General features: G+C 41.1%; 31 non-coding genes across 31 annotated transcripts; all 31 read left to right on the forward strand.

Annotated features, from left to right (window-relative positions):
* The first annotated feature begins 70 nt into the window (after positions 1-70).
* LOC141295247 (5S ribosomal RNA) lies at positions 71-189 on the forward strand. Its single transcript, XR_012341025.1, has one exon. It is a non-coding gene; the product is annotated as a 5S ribosomal RNA (ribosomal RNA).
* An 84-nt stretch (positions 190-273) lies between these two features.
* Positions 274-392, forward strand: LOC141318556 (5S ribosomal RNA). Its single transcript, XR_012352866.1, has one exon. It is a non-coding gene; the product is annotated as a 5S ribosomal RNA (ribosomal RNA).
* An 801-nt stretch (positions 393-1,193) lies between these two features.
* LOC141295255 (5S ribosomal RNA) lies at positions 1,194-1,312 on the forward strand. The gene has a single exon (XR_012341027.1). It is a non-coding gene; the product is annotated as a 5S ribosomal RNA (ribosomal RNA).
* An 84-nt stretch (positions 1,313-1,396) lies between these two features.
* Positions 1,397-1,515, forward strand: LOC141312740 (5S ribosomal RNA). Its single transcript, XR_012349268.1, has one exon. It is a non-coding gene; the product is annotated as a 5S ribosomal RNA (ribosomal RNA).
* Positions 1,516-2,316: 801 nt separating this feature from the next.
* LOC141295266 (5S ribosomal RNA) lies at positions 2,317-2,435 on the forward strand. Its single transcript, XR_012341029.1, has one exon. It is a non-coding gene; the product is annotated as a 5S ribosomal RNA (ribosomal RNA).
* An 84-nt stretch (positions 2,436-2,519) lies between these two features.
* On the forward strand, positions 2,520-2,638 carry LOC141311167 (5S ribosomal RNA). The gene has a single exon (XR_012348637.1). It is a non-coding gene; the product is annotated as a 5S ribosomal RNA (ribosomal RNA).
* Positions 2,639-3,439: 801 nt separating this feature from the next.
* Positions 3,440-3,558, forward strand: LOC141295272 (5S ribosomal RNA). Its single transcript, XR_012341033.1, has one exon. It is a non-coding gene; the product is annotated as a 5S ribosomal RNA (ribosomal RNA).
* An 84-nt stretch (positions 3,559-3,642) lies between these two features.
* On the forward strand, positions 3,643-3,761 carry LOC141311300 (5S ribosomal RNA). The gene has a single exon (XR_012348769.1). It is a non-coding gene; the product is annotated as a 5S ribosomal RNA (ribosomal RNA).
* An 801-nt stretch (positions 3,762-4,562) lies between these two features.
* On the forward strand, positions 4,563-4,681 carry LOC141297956 (5S ribosomal RNA). Its single transcript, XR_012341496.1, has one exon. It is a non-coding gene; the product is annotated as a 5S ribosomal RNA (ribosomal RNA).
* An 84-nt stretch (positions 4,682-4,765) lies between these two features.
* Positions 4,766-4,884, forward strand: LOC141315438 (5S ribosomal RNA). The gene has a single exon (XR_012350930.1). It is a non-coding gene; the product is annotated as a 5S ribosomal RNA (ribosomal RNA).
* An 801-nt stretch (positions 4,885-5,685) lies between these two features.
* On the forward strand, positions 5,686-5,804 carry LOC141297962 (5S ribosomal RNA). The gene has a single exon (XR_012341497.1). It is a non-coding gene; the product is annotated as a 5S ribosomal RNA (ribosomal RNA).
* An 84-nt stretch (positions 5,805-5,888) lies between these two features.
* Positions 5,889-6,007, forward strand: LOC141315449 (5S ribosomal RNA). Its single transcript, XR_012350941.1, has one exon. It is a non-coding gene; the product is annotated as a 5S ribosomal RNA (ribosomal RNA).
* An 801-nt stretch (positions 6,008-6,808) lies between these two features.
* LOC141295279 (5S ribosomal RNA) lies at positions 6,809-6,927 on the forward strand. Its single transcript, XR_012341034.1, has one exon. It is a non-coding gene; the product is annotated as a 5S ribosomal RNA (ribosomal RNA).
* An 84-nt stretch (positions 6,928-7,011) lies between these two features.
* LOC141318557 (5S ribosomal RNA) lies at positions 7,012-7,130 on the forward strand. Its single transcript, XR_012352867.1, has one exon. It is a non-coding gene; the product is annotated as a 5S ribosomal RNA (ribosomal RNA).
* An 801-nt stretch (positions 7,131-7,931) lies between these two features.
* Positions 7,932-8,050, forward strand: LOC141295285 (5S ribosomal RNA). The gene has a single exon (XR_012341036.1). It is a non-coding gene; the product is annotated as a 5S ribosomal RNA (ribosomal RNA).
* Positions 8,051-8,134: 84 nt separating this feature from the next.
* LOC141312755 (5S ribosomal RNA) lies at positions 8,135-8,253 on the forward strand. The gene has a single exon (XR_012349270.1). It is a non-coding gene; the product is annotated as a 5S ribosomal RNA (ribosomal RNA).
* Positions 8,254-9,054: 801 nt separating this feature from the next.
* On the forward strand, positions 9,055-9,173 carry LOC141295293 (5S ribosomal RNA). The gene has a single exon (XR_012341039.1). It is a non-coding gene; the product is annotated as a 5S ribosomal RNA (ribosomal RNA).
* Positions 9,174-9,257: 84 nt separating this feature from the next.
* LOC141312762 (5S ribosomal RNA) lies at positions 9,258-9,376 on the forward strand. The gene has a single exon (XR_012349271.1). It is a non-coding gene; the product is annotated as a 5S ribosomal RNA (ribosomal RNA).
* An 801-nt stretch (positions 9,377-10,177) lies between these two features.
* On the forward strand, positions 10,178-10,296 carry LOC141295299 (5S ribosomal RNA). Its single transcript, XR_012341042.1, has one exon. It is a non-coding gene; the product is annotated as a 5S ribosomal RNA (ribosomal RNA).
* An 84-nt stretch (positions 10,297-10,380) lies between these two features.
* On the forward strand, positions 10,381-10,499 carry LOC141311422 (5S ribosomal RNA). Its single transcript, XR_012348887.1, has one exon. It is a non-coding gene; the product is annotated as a 5S ribosomal RNA (ribosomal RNA).
* An 801-nt stretch (positions 10,500-11,300) lies between these two features.
* On the forward strand, positions 11,301-11,419 carry LOC141295306 (5S ribosomal RNA). Its single transcript, XR_012341043.1, has one exon. It is a non-coding gene; the product is annotated as a 5S ribosomal RNA (ribosomal RNA).
* Positions 11,420-11,503: 84 nt separating this feature from the next.
* LOC141311543 (5S ribosomal RNA) lies at positions 11,504-11,622 on the forward strand. Its single transcript, XR_012349008.1, has one exon. It is a non-coding gene; the product is annotated as a 5S ribosomal RNA (ribosomal RNA).
* Positions 11,623-12,423: 801 nt separating this feature from the next.
* Positions 12,424-12,542, forward strand: LOC141297968 (5S ribosomal RNA). The gene has a single exon (XR_012341499.1). It is a non-coding gene; the product is annotated as a 5S ribosomal RNA (ribosomal RNA).
* Positions 12,543-12,626: 84 nt separating this feature from the next.
* On the forward strand, positions 12,627-12,745 carry LOC141315460 (5S ribosomal RNA). The gene has a single exon (XR_012350952.1). It is a non-coding gene; the product is annotated as a 5S ribosomal RNA (ribosomal RNA).
* An 801-nt stretch (positions 12,746-13,546) lies between these two features.
* Positions 13,547-13,665, forward strand: LOC141295311 (5S ribosomal RNA). Its single transcript, XR_012341046.1, has one exon. It is a non-coding gene; the product is annotated as a 5S ribosomal RNA (ribosomal RNA).
* Positions 13,666-13,749: 84 nt separating this feature from the next.
* On the forward strand, positions 13,750-13,868 carry LOC141315471 (5S ribosomal RNA). The gene has a single exon (XR_012350963.1). It is a non-coding gene; the product is annotated as a 5S ribosomal RNA (ribosomal RNA).
* Positions 13,869-14,669: 801 nt separating this feature from the next.
* LOC141295319 (5S ribosomal RNA) lies at positions 14,670-14,788 on the forward strand. The gene has a single exon (XR_012341048.1). It is a non-coding gene; the product is annotated as a 5S ribosomal RNA (ribosomal RNA).
* An 84-nt stretch (positions 14,789-14,872) lies between these two features.
* LOC141318558 (5S ribosomal RNA) lies at positions 14,873-14,991 on the forward strand. The gene has a single exon (XR_012352868.1). It is a non-coding gene; the product is annotated as a 5S ribosomal RNA (ribosomal RNA).
* Positions 14,992-15,792: 801 nt separating this feature from the next.
* On the forward strand, positions 15,793-15,911 carry LOC141317587 (5S ribosomal RNA). The gene has a single exon (XR_012351957.1). It is a non-coding gene; the product is annotated as a 5S ribosomal RNA (ribosomal RNA).
* An 84-nt stretch (positions 15,912-15,995) lies between these two features.
* LOC141312769 (5S ribosomal RNA) lies at positions 15,996-16,114 on the forward strand. The gene has a single exon (XR_012349275.1). It is a non-coding gene; the product is annotated as a 5S ribosomal RNA (ribosomal RNA).
* Positions 16,115-16,915: 801 nt separating this feature from the next.
* On the forward strand, positions 16,916-17,034 carry LOC141295321 (5S ribosomal RNA). The gene has a single exon (XR_012341050.1). It is a non-coding gene; the product is annotated as a 5S ribosomal RNA (ribosomal RNA).
* The last annotated feature ends 6 nt before the right edge of the window (positions 17,035-17,040 follow it).

Here is a 17,040-nt window from a genome sequence, read left to right on the forward strand (position 1 = left end):
ACTATTTATATAATATGCTGGCTTTTACGGAGGCTGATCTTTAAATAGCCCACTTTTTGGAGCAGCCCTCGCTTATGGCCATACCGCGCTGTGAGCGCCCGATCTCGTCTGATCTCGGAAGCTAAGCAGCGTCGGGCCTGGTTAGTACTTGGATGGGAGACCGCCTGGGAATACCAGGTGCTGTAAGCTTTTGCCTTTTCTTCACTATTTATATAATATGCTGGCTTTTACGGAGGCTGATCTTTAAATAGCCCACTTTTTGGAGCAGCCCTCGCTTTTGGCCATACCGCGCTGAGAGCGCCCGATCTCGTCTGATCTCGGAAGCTAAGCAGCGTCGGGCCTGGTTAGTACTTGGATGGGAGACCGCCTGGAAATACCAGGTGCTGTAAGCTTTTGCCTTTTCTTAACTATTTATATAATATGCTGGCTTTTAGAAAGACGTGTTTTACCGCTCTATTTATTACAATCATTTACATGTATTATAGAGTTTTAAGTGTTTTACATGTTTTTTAGGCCATTTTATTACTCTTAACATTTTAAGTGTATGTGTCTTTAATAAATGGATGGTTGGCCTGTCATGTGACTAGACACATGACAGGAAGCAGGAAGTACAACTGTATAAGAGAGCAGCATGACAAACAAAGGACAGTCACCAAACTGTTGGATTGAGGAGTTGCTAATTTTAGAGCTCACCTTTCCATTCACCACCTGCAAACTTTGGATTACACTTTCTGTGGATTGTATATACACTGGTGGACACTCACATTGGACTTATCAACACACTGGGGTTCTTGGACTGTTTTTAGGGTATGGACAAATGAACTGTATTCTTTTAACAGAGTTTACCTGTTTTTAGGGTATGGACAAATGAACTGTATTCTTTTAACAGAGTTTACCTAGTTTTATCGTGTTGTTTTAAAGTCTTTTATGTGAACCTTGTAAATACACCAAATCTATTTAAACCAATTTTCTTTTATGTCTCATTCTTTTAACCACTAGTCATCTCTCACAGTTAAATCTGACCCCATTTTAGTCTTGTAACTCGGCTGATAAGGCCGATTGTTACACTTTTATGGGAGACCGCCTGGGAATACCAGGTGCTGTAAGCTTTTGCCTTTTCTTCACTATTTATATAATATGCTGGCTTTTACGGAGGCTGATCTTTAAATAGCCCACTTTTTGGAGCAGCCCTCGCTTATGGCCATACCGCGCTGTGAGCGCCCGATCTCGTCTGATCTCGGAAGCTAAGCAGCGTCGGGCCTGGTTAGTACTTGGATGGGAGACCGCCTGGGAATACCAGGTGCTGTAAGCTTTTGCCTTTTCTTCACTATTTATATAATATGCTGGCTTTTACGGAGGCTGATCTTTAAATAGCCCACTTTTTGGAGCAGCCCTCGCTTTTGGCCATACCGCGCTGAGAGCGCCCGATCTCGTCTGATCTCGGAAGCTAAGCAGCGTCGGGCCTGGTTAGTACTTGGATGGGAGACCGCCTGGGAATACCAGGTGCTGTAAGCTTTTGCCTTTTCTTAACTATTTATATAATATGCTGGCTTTTAGAAAGACGTGTTTTACCGCTCTATTTATTACAATCATTTACATGTATTATAGAGTTTTAAGTGTTTTACATGTTTTTTAGGCCATTTTATTACTCTTAACATTTTAAGTGTATGTGTCTTTAATAAATGGATGGTTGGCCTGTCATGTGACTAGACACATGACAGGAAGCAGGAAGTACAACTGTATAAGAGAGCAGCATGACAAACAAAGGACAGTCACCAAACTGTTGGATTGAGGAGTTGCTAATTTTAGAGCTCACCTTTCCATTCACCACCTGCAAACTTTGGATTACACTTTCTGTGGATTGTATATACACTGGTGGACACTCACATTGGACTTATCAACACACTGGGGTTCTTGGACTGTTTTTAGGGTATGGACAAATGAACTGTATTCTTTTAACAGAGTTTACCTGTTTTTAGGGTATGGACAAATGAACTGTATTCTTTTAACAGAGTTTACCTAGTTTTATCGTGTTGTTTTAAAGTCTTTTATGTGAACCTTGTAAATACACCAAATCTATTTAAACCAATTTTCTTTTATGTCTCATTCTTTTAACCACTAGTCATCTCTCACAGTTAAATCTGACCCCATTTTAGTCTTGTAACTCGGCTGATAAGGCCGATTGTTACACTTTTATGGGAGACCGCCTGGGAATACCAGGTGCTGTAAGCTTTTGCCTTTTCTTCACTATTTATATAATATGCTGGCTTTTACGGAGGCTGATCTTTAAATAGCCCACTTTTTGGAGCAGCCCTCGCTTATGGCCATACCGCGCTGTGAGCGCCCGATCTCGTCTGATCTCGGAAGCTAAGCAGCGTCGGGCCTGGTTAGTACTTGGATGGGAGACCGCCTGGGAATACCAGGTGCTGTAAGCTTTTGCCTTTTCTTCACTATTTATATAATATGCTGGCTTTTACGGAGGCTGATCTTTAAATAGCCCACTTTTTGGAGCAGCCCTCGCTTATGGCCATACCGCGCTGAGAGCGCCCGATCTCGTCTGATCTCGGAAGCTAAGCAGCGTCGGGCCTGGTTAGTACTTGGATGGGAGACCGCCTGGGAATACCAGGTGCTGTAAGCTTTTGCCTTTTCTTAACTATTTATATAATATGCTGGCTTTTAGAAAGACGTGTTTTACCGCTCTATTTATTACAATCATTTACATGTATTATAGAGTTTTAAGTGTTTTACATGTTTTTTAGGCCATTTTATTACTCTTAACATTTTAAGTGTATGTGTCTTTAATAAATGGATGGTTGGCCTGTCATGTGACTAGACACATGACAGGAAGCAGGAAGTACAACTGTATAAGAGAGCAGCATGACAAACAAAGGACAGTCACCAAACTGTTGGATTGAGGAGTTGCTAATTTTAGAGCTCACCTTTCCATTCACCACCTGCAAACTTTGGATTACACTTTCTGTGGATTGTATATACACTGGTGGACACTCACATTGGACTTATCAACACACTGGGGTTCTTGGACTGTTTTTAGGGTATGGACAAATGAACTGTATTCTTTTAACAGAGTTTACCTGTTTTTAGGGTATGGACAAATGAACTGTATTCTTTTAACAGAGTTTACCTAGTTTTATCGTGTTGTTTTAAAGTCTTTTATGTGAACCTTGTAAATACACCAAATCTATTTAAACCAATTTTCTTTTATGTCTCATTCTTTTAACCACTAGTCATCTCTCACAGTTAAATCTGACCCCATTTTAGTCTTGTAACTCGGCTGATAAGGCCGATTGTTACACTTTTATGGGAGACCGCCTGGGAATACCAGGTGCTGTAAGCTTTTGCCTTTTCTTCACTATTTATATAATATGCTGGCTTTTACGGAGGCTGATCTTTAAATAGCCCACTTTTTGGAGCAGCCCTCGCTTATGGCCATACCGCGCTGTGAGCGCCCGATCTCGTCTGATCTCGGAAGCTAAGCAGCGTCGGGCCTGGTTAGTACTTGGATGGGAGACCGCCTGGGAATACCAGGTGCTGTAAGCTTTTGCCTTTTCTTCACTATTTATATAATATGCTGGCTTTTACGGAGGCTGATCTTTAAATAGCCCACTTTTTGGAGCAGCCCTCGCTTATGGCCATACCGCGCTGAGAGCGCCCGATCTCGTCTGATCTCGGAAGCTAAGCAGCGTCGGGCCTGGTTAGTACTTGGATGGGAGACCGCCTGGGAATACCAGGTGCTGTAAGCTTTTGCCTTTTCTTCACTATTTATATAATATGCTGGCTTTTAGAAAGACGTGTTTTACCGCTCTATTTATTACAATCATTTACATGTATTATAGAGTTTTAAGTGTTTTACATGTTTTTTAGGCCATTTTATTACTCTTAACATTTTAAGTGTATGTGTCTTTAATAAATGGATGGTTGGCCTGTCATGTGACTAGACACATGACAGGAAGCAGGAAGTACAACTGTATAAGAGAGCAGCATGACAAACAAAGGACAGTCACCAAACTGTTGGATTGAGGAGTTGCTAATTTTAGAGCTCACCTTTCCATTCACCACCTGCAAACTTTGGATTACACTTTCTGTGGATTGTATATACACTGGTGGACACTCACATTGGACTTATCAACACACTGGGGTTCTTGGACTGTTTTTAGGGTATGGACAAATGAACTGTATTCTTTTAACAGAGTTTACCTGTTTTTAGGGTATGGACAAATGAACTGTATTCTTTTAACAGAGTTTACCTAGTTTTATCGTGTTGTTTTAAAGTCTTTTATGTGAACCTTGTAAATACACCAAATCTATTTAAACCAATTTTCTTTTATGTCTCATTCTTTTAACCACTAGTCATCTCTCACAGTTAAATCTGACCCCATTTTAGTCTTGTAACTCGGCTGATAAGGCCGATTGTTACACTTTTATGGGAGACCGCCTGGGAATACCAGGTGCTGTAAGCTTTTGCCTTTTCTTCACTATTTATATAATATGCTGGCTTTTACGGAGGCTGATCTTTAAATAGCCCACTTTTTGGAGCAGCCCTCGCTTATGGCCATACCGCGCTGAGAGCGCCCGATCTCGTCTGATCTCGGAAGCTAAGCAGCGTCGGGCTTGGTTAGTACTTGGATGGGAGACCGCCTGGGAATACCAGGTGCTGTAAGCTTTTGCCTTTTCTTCACTATTTATATAATATGCTGGCTTTTACGGAGGCTGATCTTTAAATAGCCCACTTTTTGGAGCAGCCCTCGCTTATGGCCATACCGCGCTGAGAGCGCCCGATCTCGTCTGATCTCGGAAGCTAAGCAGCGTCGGGCCTGGTTAGTACTTGGATGGGAGACCTCCTGGGAATACCAAGTGCTGTAAGCTTTTGCCTTTTCTTCACTATTTATATAATATGCTGGCTTTTAGAAAGACTTGTTTTACCGCTCTATTTATTACAATCATTTACATGTATTATAGAGTTTTAAGTGTTTTACATGTTTTTTAGGCCATTTTATTACTCTTAACATTTTAAGTGTATGTGTCTTTAATAAATGGATGGTTGGCCTGTCATGTGACTAGACACATGACAGGAAGCAGGAAGTACAACTGTATAAGAGAGCAGCATGACAAACAAAGGACAGTCACCAAACTGTTGGATTGAGGAGTTGCTAATTTTAGAGCTCACCTTTCCATTCACCACCTGCAAACTTTGGATTACACTTTCTGTGGATTGTATATACACTGGTGGACACTCACATTGGACTTATCAACACACTGGGGTTCTTGGACTGTTTTTAGGGTATGGACAAATGAACTGTATTCTTTTAACAGAGTTTACCTGTTTTTAGGGTATGGACAAATGAACTGTATTCTTTTAACAGAGTTTACCTAGTTGTATCGTGTTGTTTTAAAGTCTTTTATGTGAACCTTGTAAATACACCAAATCTATTTAAACCAATTTTCTTTTATGTCTCATTCTTTTAACCACTAGTCATCTCTCACAGTTAAATCTGACCCCATTTTAGTCTTGTAACTCGGCTGATAAGGCCGATTGTTACACTTTTATGGGAGACCGCCTGGGAATACCAGGTGCTGTAAGATTTTGCCTTTTCTTCACTATTTATATAATATGCTGGCTTTTACGGAGGCTGATCTTTAAATAGCCCACTTTTTGGAGCAGCCCTCGCTTATGGCCATACCGCGCTGAGAGCGCCCGATCTCGTCTGATCTCGGAAGCTAAGCAGCGTCGGGCTTGGTTAGTACTTGGATGGGAGACCGCCTGGGAATACCAGGTGCTGTAAGCTTTTGCCTTTTCTTCACTATTTATATAATATGCTGGCTTTTACGGAGGCTGATCTTTAAATAGCCCACTTTTTGGAGCAGCCCTCGCTTATGGCCATACCGCGCTGAGAGCGCCCGATCTCGTCTGATCTCGGAAGCTAAGCAGCGTCGGGCCTGGTTAGTACTTGGATGGGAGACCTCCTGGGAATACCAAGTGCTGTAAGCTTTAGCCTTTTCTTCACTATTTATATAATATGCTGGCTTTTAGAAAGACTTGTTTTACCGCTCTATTTATTACAATCATTTACATGTATTATAGAGTTTTAAGTGTTTTACATGTTTTTTAGGCCATTTTATTACTCTTAACATTTTAAGTGTATGTGTCTTTAATAAATGGATGGTTGGCCTGTCATGTGACTAGACACATGACAGGAAGCAGGAAGTACAACTGTATAAGAGAGCAGCATGACAAACAAAGGACAGTCACCAAACTGTTGGATTGAGGAGTTGCTAATTTTAGAGCTCACCTTTCCATTCACCACCTGCAAACTTTGGATTACACTTTCTGTGGATTGTATATACACTGGTGGACACTCACATTGGACTTATCAACACACTGGGGTTCTTGGACTGTTTTTAGGGTATGGACAAATGAACTGTATTCTTTTAACAGAGTTTACCTGTTTTTAGGGTATGGACAAATGAACTGTATTCTTTTAACAGAGTTTACCTAGTTTTATCGTGTTGTTTTAAAGTCTTTTATGTGAACCTTGTAAATACACCAAATCTATTTAAACCAATTTTCTTTTATGTCTCATTCTTTTAACCACTAGTCATCTCTCACAGTTAAATCTGACCCCATTTTAGTCTTGTAACTCGGCTGATAAGGCCGATTGTTACACTTTTATGGGAGACCGCCTGGGAATACCAGGTGCTGTAAGCTTTTGCCTTTTCTTCACTATTTATATAATATGCTGGCTTTTACGGAGGCTGATCTTTAAATAGCCCACTTTTTGGAGCAGCCCTCGCTTATGGCCATACCGCGCTGTGAGCGCCCGATCTCGTCTGATCTCGGAAGCTAAGCAGCGTCGGGCCTGGTTAGTACTTGGATGGGAGACCGCCTGGGAATACCAGGTGCTGTAAGCTTTTGCCTTTTCTTCACTATTTATATAATATGCTGGCTTTTACGGAGGCTGATCTTTAAATAGCCCACTTTTTGGAGCAGCCCTCGCTTTTGGCCATACCGCGCTGAGAGCGCCCGATCTCGTCTGATCTCGGAAGCTAAGCAGCGTCGGGCCTGGTTAGTACTTGGATGGGAGACCGCCTGGAAATACCAGGTGCTGTAAGCTTTTGCCTTTTCTTAACTATTTATATAATATGCTGGCTTTTAGAAAGACGTGTTTTACCGCTCTATTTATTACAATCATTTACATGTATTATAGAGTTTTAAGTGTTTTACATGTTTTTTAGGCCATTTTATTACTCTTAACATTTTAAGTGTATGTGTCTTTAATAAATGGATGGTTGGCCTGTCATGTGACTAGACACATGACAGGAAGCAGGAAGTACAACTGTATAAGAGAGCAGCATGACAAACAAAGGACAGTCACCAAACTGTTGGATTGAGGAGTTGCTAATTTTAGAGCTCACCTTTCCATTCACCACCTGCAAACTTTGGATTACACTTTCTGTGGATTGTATATACACTGGTGGACACTCACATTGGACTTATCAACACACTGGGGTTCTTGGACTGTTTTTAGGGTATGGACAAATGAACTGTATTCTTTTAACAGAGTTTACCTGTTTTTAGGGTATGGACAAATGAACTGTATTCTTTTAACAGAGTTTACCTAGTTTTATCGTGTTGTTTTAAAGTCTTTTATGTGAACCTTGTAAATACACCAAATCTATTTAAACCAATTTTCTTTTATGTCTCATTCTTTTAACCACTAGTCATCTCTCACAGTTAAATCTGACCCCATTTTAGTCTTGTAACTCGGCTGATAAGGCCGATTGTTACACTTTTATGGGAGACCGCCTGGGAATACCAGGTGCTGTAAGCTTTTGCCTTTTCTTCACTATTTATATAATATGCTGGCTTTTACGGAGGCTGATCTTTAAATAGCCCACTTTTTGGAGCAGCCCTCGCTTATGGCCATACCGCGCTGTGAGCGCCCGATCTCGTCTGATCTCGGAAGCTAAGCAGCGTCGGGCCTGGTTAGTACTTGGATGGGAGACCGCCTGGGAATACCAGGTGCTGTAAGCTTTTGCCTTTTCTTCACTATTTATATAATATGCTGGCTTTTACGGAGGCTGATCTTTAAATAGCCCACTTTTTGGAGCAGCCCTCGCTTTTGGCCATACCGCGCTGAGAGCGCCCGATCTCGTCTGATCTCGGAAGCTAAGCAGCGTCGGGCCTGGTTAGTACTTGGATGGGAGACCGCCTGGGAATACCAGGTGCTGTAAGCTTTTGCCTTTTCTTAACTATTTATATAATATGCTGGCTTTTAGAAAGACGTGTTTTACCGCTCTATTTATTACAATCATTTACATGTATTATAGAGTTTTAAGTGTTTTACATGTTTTTTAGGCCATTTTATTACTCTTAACATTTTAAGTGTATGTGTCTTTAATAAATGGATGGTTGGCCTGTCATGTGACTAGACACATGACAGGAAGCAGGAAGTACAACTGTATAAGAGAGCAGCATGACAAACAAAGGACAGTCACCAAACTGTTGGATTGAGGAGTTGCTAATTTTAGAGCTCACCTTTCCATTCACCACCTGCAAACTTTGGATTACACTTTCTGTGGATTGTATATACACTGGTGGACACTCACATTGGACTTATCAACACACTGGGGTTCTTGGACTGTTTTTAGGGTATGGACAAATGAACTGTATTCTTTTAACAGAGTTTACCTGTTTTTAGGGTATGGACAAATGAACTGTATTCTTTTAACAGAGTTTACCTAGTTTTATCGTGTTGTTTTAAAGTCTTTTATGTGAACCTTGTAAATACACCAAATCTATTTAAACCAATTTTCTTTTATGTCTCATTCTTTTAACCACTAGTCATCTCTCACAGTTAAATCTGACCCCATTTTAGTCTTGTAACTCGGCTGATAAGGCCGATTGTTACACTTTTATGGGAGACCGCCTGGGAATACCAGGTGCTGTAAGCTTTTGCCTTTTCTTCACTATTTATATAATATGCTGGCTTTTACGGAGGCTGATCTTTAAATAGCCCACTTTTTGGAGCAGCCCTCGCTTATGGCCATACCGCGCTGTGAGCGCCCGATCTCGTCTGATCTCGGAAGCTAAGCAGCGTCGGGCCTGGTTAGTACTTGGATGGGAGACCGCCTGGGAATACCAGGTGCTGTAAGCTTTTGCCTTTTCTTCACTATTTATATAATATGCTGGCTTTTACGGAGGCTGATCTTTAAATAGCCCACTTTTTGGAGCAGCCCTCGCTTTTGGCCATACCGCGCTGAGAGCGCCCGATCTCGTCTGATCTCGGAAGCTAAGCAGCGTCGGGCCTGGTTAGTACTTGGATGGGAGACCGCCTGGGAATACCAGGTGCTGTAAGCTTTTGCCTTTTCTTAACTATTTATATAATATGCTGGCTTTTAGAAAGACGTGTTTTACCGCTCTATTTATTACAATCATTTACATGTATTATAGAGTTTTAAGTGTTTTACATGTTTTTTAGGCCATTTTATTACTCTTAACATTTTAAGTGTATGTGTCTTTAATAAATGGATGGTTGGCCTGTCATGTGACTAGACACATGACAGGAAGCAGGAAGTACAACTGTATAAGAGAGCAGCATGACAAACAAAGGACAGTCACCAAACTGTTGGATTGAGGAGTTGCTAATTTTAGAGCTCACCTTTCCATTCACCACCTGCAAACTTTGGATTACACTTTCTGTGGATTGTATATACACTGGTGGACACTCACATTGGACTTATCAACACACTGGGGTTCTTGGACTGTTTTTAGGGTATGGACAAATGAACTGTATTCTTTTAACAGAGTTTACCTGTTTTTAGGGTATGGACAAATGAACTGTATTCTTTTAACAGAGTTTACCTAGTTTTATCGTGTTGTTTTAAAGTCTTTTATGTGAACCTTGTAAATACACCAAATCTATTTAAACCAATTTTCTTTTATGTCTCATTCTTTTAACCACTAGTCATCTCTCACAGTTAAATCTGACCCCATTTTAGTCTTGTAACTCGGCTGATAAGGCCGATTGTTACACTTTTATGGGAGACCGCCTGGGAATACCAGGTGCTGTAAGCTTTTGCCTTTTCTTCACTATTTATATAATATGCTGGCTTTTACGGAGGCTGATCTTTAAATAGCCCACTTTTTGGAGCAGCCCTCGCTTATGGCCATACCGCGCTGTGAGCGCCCGATCTCGTCTGATCTCGGAAGCTAAGCAGCGTCGGGCCTGGTTAGTACTTGGATGGGAGACCGCCTGGGAATACCAGGTGCTGTAAGCTTTTGCCTTTTCTTCACTATTTATATAATATGCTGGCTTTTACGGAGGCTGATCTTTAAATAGCCCACTTTTTGGAGCAGCCCTCGCTTATGGCCATACCGCGCTGAGAGCGCCCGATCTCGTCTGATCTCGGAAGCTAAGCAGCGTCGGGCCTGGTTAGTACTTGGATGGGAGACCGCCTGGGAATACCAGGTGCTGTAAGCTTTTGCCTTTTCTTAACTATTTATATAATATGCTGGCTTTTAGAAAGACGTGTTTTACCGCTCTATTTATTACAATCATTTACATGTATTATAGAGTTTTAAGTGTTTTACATGTTTTTTAGGCCATTTTATTACTCTTAACATTTTAAGTGTATGTGTCTTTAATAAATGGATGGTTGGCCTGTCATGTGACTAGACACATGACAGGAAGCAGGAAGTACAACTGTATAAGAGAGCAGCATGACAAACAAAGGACAGTCACCAAACTGTTGGATTGAGGAGTTGCTAATTTTAGAGCTCACCTTTCCATTCACCACCTGCAAACTTTGGATTACACTTTCTGTGGATTGTATATACACTGGTGGACACTCACATTGGACTTATCAACACACTGGGGTTCTTGGACTGTTTTTAGGGTATGGACAAATGAACTGTATTCTTTTAACAGAGTTTACCTGTTTTTAGGGTATGGACAAATGAACTGTATTCTTTTAACAGAGTTTACCTAGTTTTATCGTGTTGTTTTAAAGTCTTTTATGTGAACCTTGTAAATACACCAAATCTATTTAAACCAATTTTCTTTTATGTCTCATTCTTTTAACCACTAGTCATCTCTCACAGTTAAATCTGACCCCATTTTAGTCTTGTAACTCGGCTGATAAGGCCGATTGTTACACTTTTATGGGAGACCGCCTGGGAATACCAGGTGCTGTAAGCTTTTGCCTTTTCTTCACTATTTATATAATATGCTGGCTTTTACGGAGGCTGATCTTTAAATAGCCCACTTTTTGGAGCAGCCCTCGCTTATGGCCATACCGCGCTGTGAGCGCCCGATCTCGTCTGATCTCGGAAGCTAAGCAGCGTCGGGCCTGGTTAGTACTTGGATGGGAGACCGCCTGGGAATACCAGGTGCTGTAAGCTTTTGCCTTTTCTTCACTATTTATATAATATGCTGGCTTTTACGGAGGCTGATCTTTAAATAGCCCACTTTTTGGAGCAGCCCTCGCTTATGGCCATACCGCGCTGAGAGCGCCCGATCTCGTCTGATCTCGGAAGCTAAGCAGCGTCGGGCCTGGTTAGTACTTGGATGGGAGACCGCCTGGGAATACCAGGTGCTGTAAGCTTTTGCCTTTTCTTCACTATTTATATAATATGCTGGCTTTTAGAAAGACGTGTTTTACCGCTCTATTTATTACAATCATTTACATGTATTATAGAGTTTTAAGTGTTTTACATGTTTTTTAGGCCATTTTATTACTCTTAACATTTTAAGTGTATGTGTCTTTAATAAATGGATGGTTGGCCTGTCATGTGACTAGACACATGACAGGAAGCAGGAAGTACAACTGTATAAGAGAGCAGCATGACAAACAAAGGACAGTCACCAAACTGTTGGATTGAGGAGTTGCTAATTTTAGAGCTCACCTTTCCATTCACCACCTGCAAACTTTGGATTACACTTTCTGTGGATTGTATATACACTGGTGGACACTCACATTGGACTTATCAACACACTGGGGTTCTTGGACTGTTTTTAGGGTATGGACAAATGAACTGTATTCTTTTAACAGAGTTTACCTGTTTTTAGGGTATGGACAAATGAACTGTATTCTTTTAACAGAGTTTACCTAGTTTTATCGTGTTGTTTTAAAGTCTTTTATGTGAACCTTGTAAATACACCAAATCTATTTAAACCAATTTTCTTTTATGTCTCATTCTTTTAACCACTAGTCATCTCTCACAGTTAAATCTGACCCCATTTTAGTCTTGTAACTCGGCTGATAAGGCCGATTGTTACACTTTTATGGGAGACCGCCTGGGAATACCAGGTGCTGTAAGCTTTTGCCTTTTCTTCACTATTTATATAATATGCTGGCTTTTACGGAGGCTGATCTTTAAATAGCCCACTTTTTGGAGCAGCCCTCGCTTATGGCCATACCGCGCTGAGAGCGCCCGATCTCGTCTGATCTCGGAAGCTAAGCAGCGTCGGGCTTGGTTAGTACTTGGATGGGAGACCGCCTGGGAATACCAGGTGCTGTAAGCTTTTGCCTTTTCTTCACTATTTATATAATATGCTGGCTTTTACGGAGGCTGATCTTTAAATAGCCCACTTTTTGGAGCAGCCCTCGCTTATGGCCATACCGCGCTGAGAGCGCCCGATCTCGTCTGATCTCGGAAGCTAAGCAGCGTCGGGCCTGGTTAGTACTTGGATGGGAGACCTCCTGGGAATACCAAGTGCTGTAAGCTTTAGCCTTTTCTTCACTATTTATATAATATGCTGGCTTTTAGAAAGACTTGTTTTACCGCTCTATTTATTACAATCATTTACATGTATTATAGAGTTTTAAGTGTTTTACATGTTTTTTAGGCCATTTTATTACTCTTAACATTTTAAGTGTATGTGTCTTTAATAAATGGATGGTTGGCCTGTCATGTGACTAGACACATGACAGGAAGCAGGAAGTACAACTGTATAAGAGAGCAGCATGACAAACAAAGGACAGTCACCAAACTGTTGGATTGAGGAGTTGCTAATTTTAGAGCTCACCTTTCCATTCACCACCTGCAAACTTTGGATTACACTTTCTGTGGATTGTATATACACTGGTGGACACTCACATTGGACTTATCAACACACTGGGGTTCTTGGACTGTTTTTAGGGTATGGACAAATGAACTGTATTCTTTTAACAGAGTTTACCTGTTTTTAGGGTATGGACAAATGAACTGTATTCTTTTAACAGAGTTTACCTAGTTTTATCGTGTTGTTTTAAAGTCTTTTATGTGAACCTTGTAAATACACCAAATCTATTTAAACCAATTTTCTTTTATGTCTCATTCTTTTAACCACTAGTCATCTCTCACAGTTAAATCTGACCCCATTTTAGTCTTGTAACTCGGCTGATAAGGCCGATTGTTACACTTTTATGGGAGACCGCCTGGGAATACCAGGTGCTGTAAGCTTTTGCCTTTTCTTCACTATTTATATAATATGCTGGCTTTTACGGAGGCTGATCTTTAAATAGCCCACTTTTTGGAGCAGCCCTCGCTTATGGCCATACCGCGCTGTGAGCGCCCGATCTCGTCTGATCTCGGAAGCTAAGCAGCGTCGGGCCTGGTTAGTACTTGGATGGGAGACCGCCTGGGAATACCAGGTGCTGTAAGCTTTTGCCTTTTCTTCACTATTTATATAATATGCTGGCTTTTACGGAGGCTGATCTTTAAATAGCCCACTTTTTGGAGCAGCCCTCGCTTATGGCCATACCGCGCTGAGAGCGCCCGATCTCGTCTGATCTCGGAAGCTAAGCAGCGTCGGGCCTGGTTAGTACTTGGATGGGAGACCTCCTGGGAATACCAAGTGCTGTAAGCTTTAGCCTTTTCTTCACTATTTATATAATATGCTGGCTTTTAGAAAGACTTGTTTTACCGCTCTATTTATTACAATCATTTACATGTATTATAGAGTTTTAAGTGTTTTACATGTTTTTTAGGCCATTTTATTACTCTTAACATTTTAAGTGTATGTGTCTTTAATAAATGGATGGTTGGCCTGTCATGTGACTAGACACATGACAGGAAGCAGGAAGTACAACTGTATAAGAGAGCAGCATGACAAACAAAGGACAGTCACCAAACTGTTGGATTGAGGAGTTGCTAATTTTAGAGCTCACCTTTCCATTCACCACCTGCAAACTTTGGATTACACTTTCTGTGGATTGTATATACACTGGTGGACACTCACATTGGACTTATCAACACACTGGGGTTCTTGGACTGTTTTTAGGGTATGGACAAATGAACTGTATTCTTTTAACAGAGTTTACCTGTTTTTAGGGTATGGACAAATGAACTGTATTCTTTTAACAGAGTTTACCTAGTTTTATCGTGTTGTTTTAAAGTCTTTTATGTGAACCTTGTAAATACACCAAATCTATTTAAACCAATTTTCTTTTATGTCTCATTCTTTTAACCACTAGTCATCTCTCACAGTTAAATCTGACCCCATTTTAGTCTTGTAACTCGGCTGATAAGGCCGATTGTTACACTTTTATGGGAGACCGCCTGGGAATACCAGGTGCTGTAAGCTTTTGCCTTTTCTTCACTATTTATATAATATGCTGGCTTTTACGGAGGCTGATCTTTAAATAGCCCACTTTTTGGAGCAGCCCTCGCTTATGGCCATACCGCGCTGTGAGCGCCCGATCTCGTCTGATCTCGGAAGCTAAGCAGCGTCGGGCCTGGTTAGTACTTGGATGGGAGACCGCCTGGGAATACCAGGTGCTGTAAGCTTTTGCCTTTTCTTCACTATTTATATAATATGCTGGCTTTTACGGAGGCTGATCTTTAAATAGCCCACTTTTTGGAGCAGCCCTCGCTTTTGGCCATACCGCGCTGAGAGCGCCCGATCTCGTCTGATCTCGGAAGCTAAGCAGCGTCGGGCCTGGTTAGTACTTGGATGGGAGACCGCCTGGAAATACCAGGTGCTGTAAGCTTTTGCCTTTTCTTAACTATTTATATAATATGCTGGCTTTTAGAAAGACGTGTTTTACCGCTCTATTTATTACAATCATTTACATGTATTATAGAGTTTTAAGTGTTTTACATGTTTTTTAGGCCATTTTATTACTCTTAACATTTTAAGTGTATGTGTCTTTAATAAATGGATGGTTGGCCTGTCATGTGACTAGACACATGACAGGAAGCAGGAAGTACAACTGTATAAGAGAGCAGCATGACAAACAAAGGACAGTCACCAAACTGTTGGATTGAGGAGTTGCTAATTTTAGAGCTCACCTTTCCATTCACCACCTGCAAACTTTGGATTACACTTTCTGTGGATTGTATATACACTGGTGGACACTCACATTGGACTTATCAACACACTGGGGTTCTTGGACTGTTTTTAGGGTATGGACAAATGAACTGTATTCTTTTAACAGAGTTTACCTGTTTTTAGGGTATGGACAAATGAACTGTATTCTTTTAACAGAGTTTACCTAGTTTTATCGTGTTGTTTTAAAGTCTTTTATGTGAACCTTGTAAATACACCAAATCTATTTAAACCAATTTTCTTTTATGTCTCATTCTTTTAACCACTAGTCATCTCTCACAGTTAAATCTGACCCCATTTTAGTCTTGTAACTCGGCTGATAAGGCCGATTGTTACACTTTTATGGGAGACCGCCTGGGAATACCAGGTGCTGTAAGCTTTTGCCTTTTCTTCACTATTTATATAATATGCTGGCTTTTACGGAGGCTGATCTTTAAATAGCCCACTTTTTGGAGCAGCCCTCGCTCATGGCCATACCGCGCTGTGAGCGCCCGATCTCGTCTGATCTCGGAAGCTAAGCAGCGTCGGGCCTGGTTAGTACTTGGATGGGAGACCGCCTGGGAATACCAGGTGCTGTAAGCTTTTGCCTTTTCTTCACTATTTATATAATATGCTGGCTTTTACGGAGGCTGATCTTTAAATAGCCCACTTTTTGGAGCAGCCCTCGCTTTTGGCCATACCGCGCTGAGAGCGCCCGATCTCGTCTGATCTCGGAAGCTAAGCAGCGTCGGGCCTGGTTAGTACTTGGATGGGAGACCGCCTGGGAATACCAGGTGCTGTAAGCTTTTGCCTTTTCTTAACTATTTATATAATATGCTGGCTTTTAGAAAGACGTGTTTTACCGCTCTATTTATTACAATCATTTACATGTATTATAGAGTTTTAAGTGTTTTACATGTTTTTTAGGCCATTTTATTACTCTTAACATTTTAAGTGTATGTGTCTTTAATAAATGGATGGTTGGCCTGTCATGTGACTAGACACATGACAGGAAGCAGGAAGTACAACTGTATAAGAGAGCAGCATGACAAACAAAGGACAGTCACCAAACTGTTGGATTGAGGAGTTGCTAATTTTAGAGCTCACCTTTCCATTCACCACCTGCAAACTTTGGATTACACTTTCTGTGGATTGTATATACACTGGTGGACACTCACATTGGACTTATCAACACACTGGGGTTCTTGGACTGTTTTTAGGGTATGGACAAATGAACTGTATTCTTTTAACAGAGTTTACCTGTTTTTAGGGTATGGACAAATGAACTGTATTCTTTTAACAGAGTTTACCTAGTTTTATCGTGTTGTTTTAAAGTCTTTTATGTGAACCTTGTAAATACACCAAATCTATTTAAACCAATTTTCTTTTATGTCTCATTCTTTTAACCACTAGTCATCTCTCACAGTTAAATCTGACCCCATTTTAGTCTTGTAACTCGGCTGATAAGGCCGATTGTTACACTTTTATGGGAGACCGCCTGGGAATACCAGGTGCTGTAAGCTTTTGCCTTTTCTTCACTATTTATATAATATGCTGGCTTTTACGGAGGCTGATCTTTAAATAGCCCACTTTTTGGAGCAGCCCTTGCTTATGGCCATACCGCGCTGTGAGCGCCCGATCTCGTCTGATCTCGGAAGCTAAGCAGCGTCGGGCCTGGTTAGTACTTGGATGGGAGACCGCCTGGGAATACCAGGTGCTGTAAGCTTTTGCC

The sequence above is a fragment of the Garra rufa genome, chromosome 1 (genome assembly GCF_049309525.1).
Source record: "Garra rufa chromosome 1, GarRuf1.0, whole genome shotgun sequence".
Taxonomy (NCBI): domain Eukaryota; kingdom Metazoa; phylum Chordata; class Actinopteri; order Cypriniformes; family Cyprinidae; genus Garra; species Garra rufa.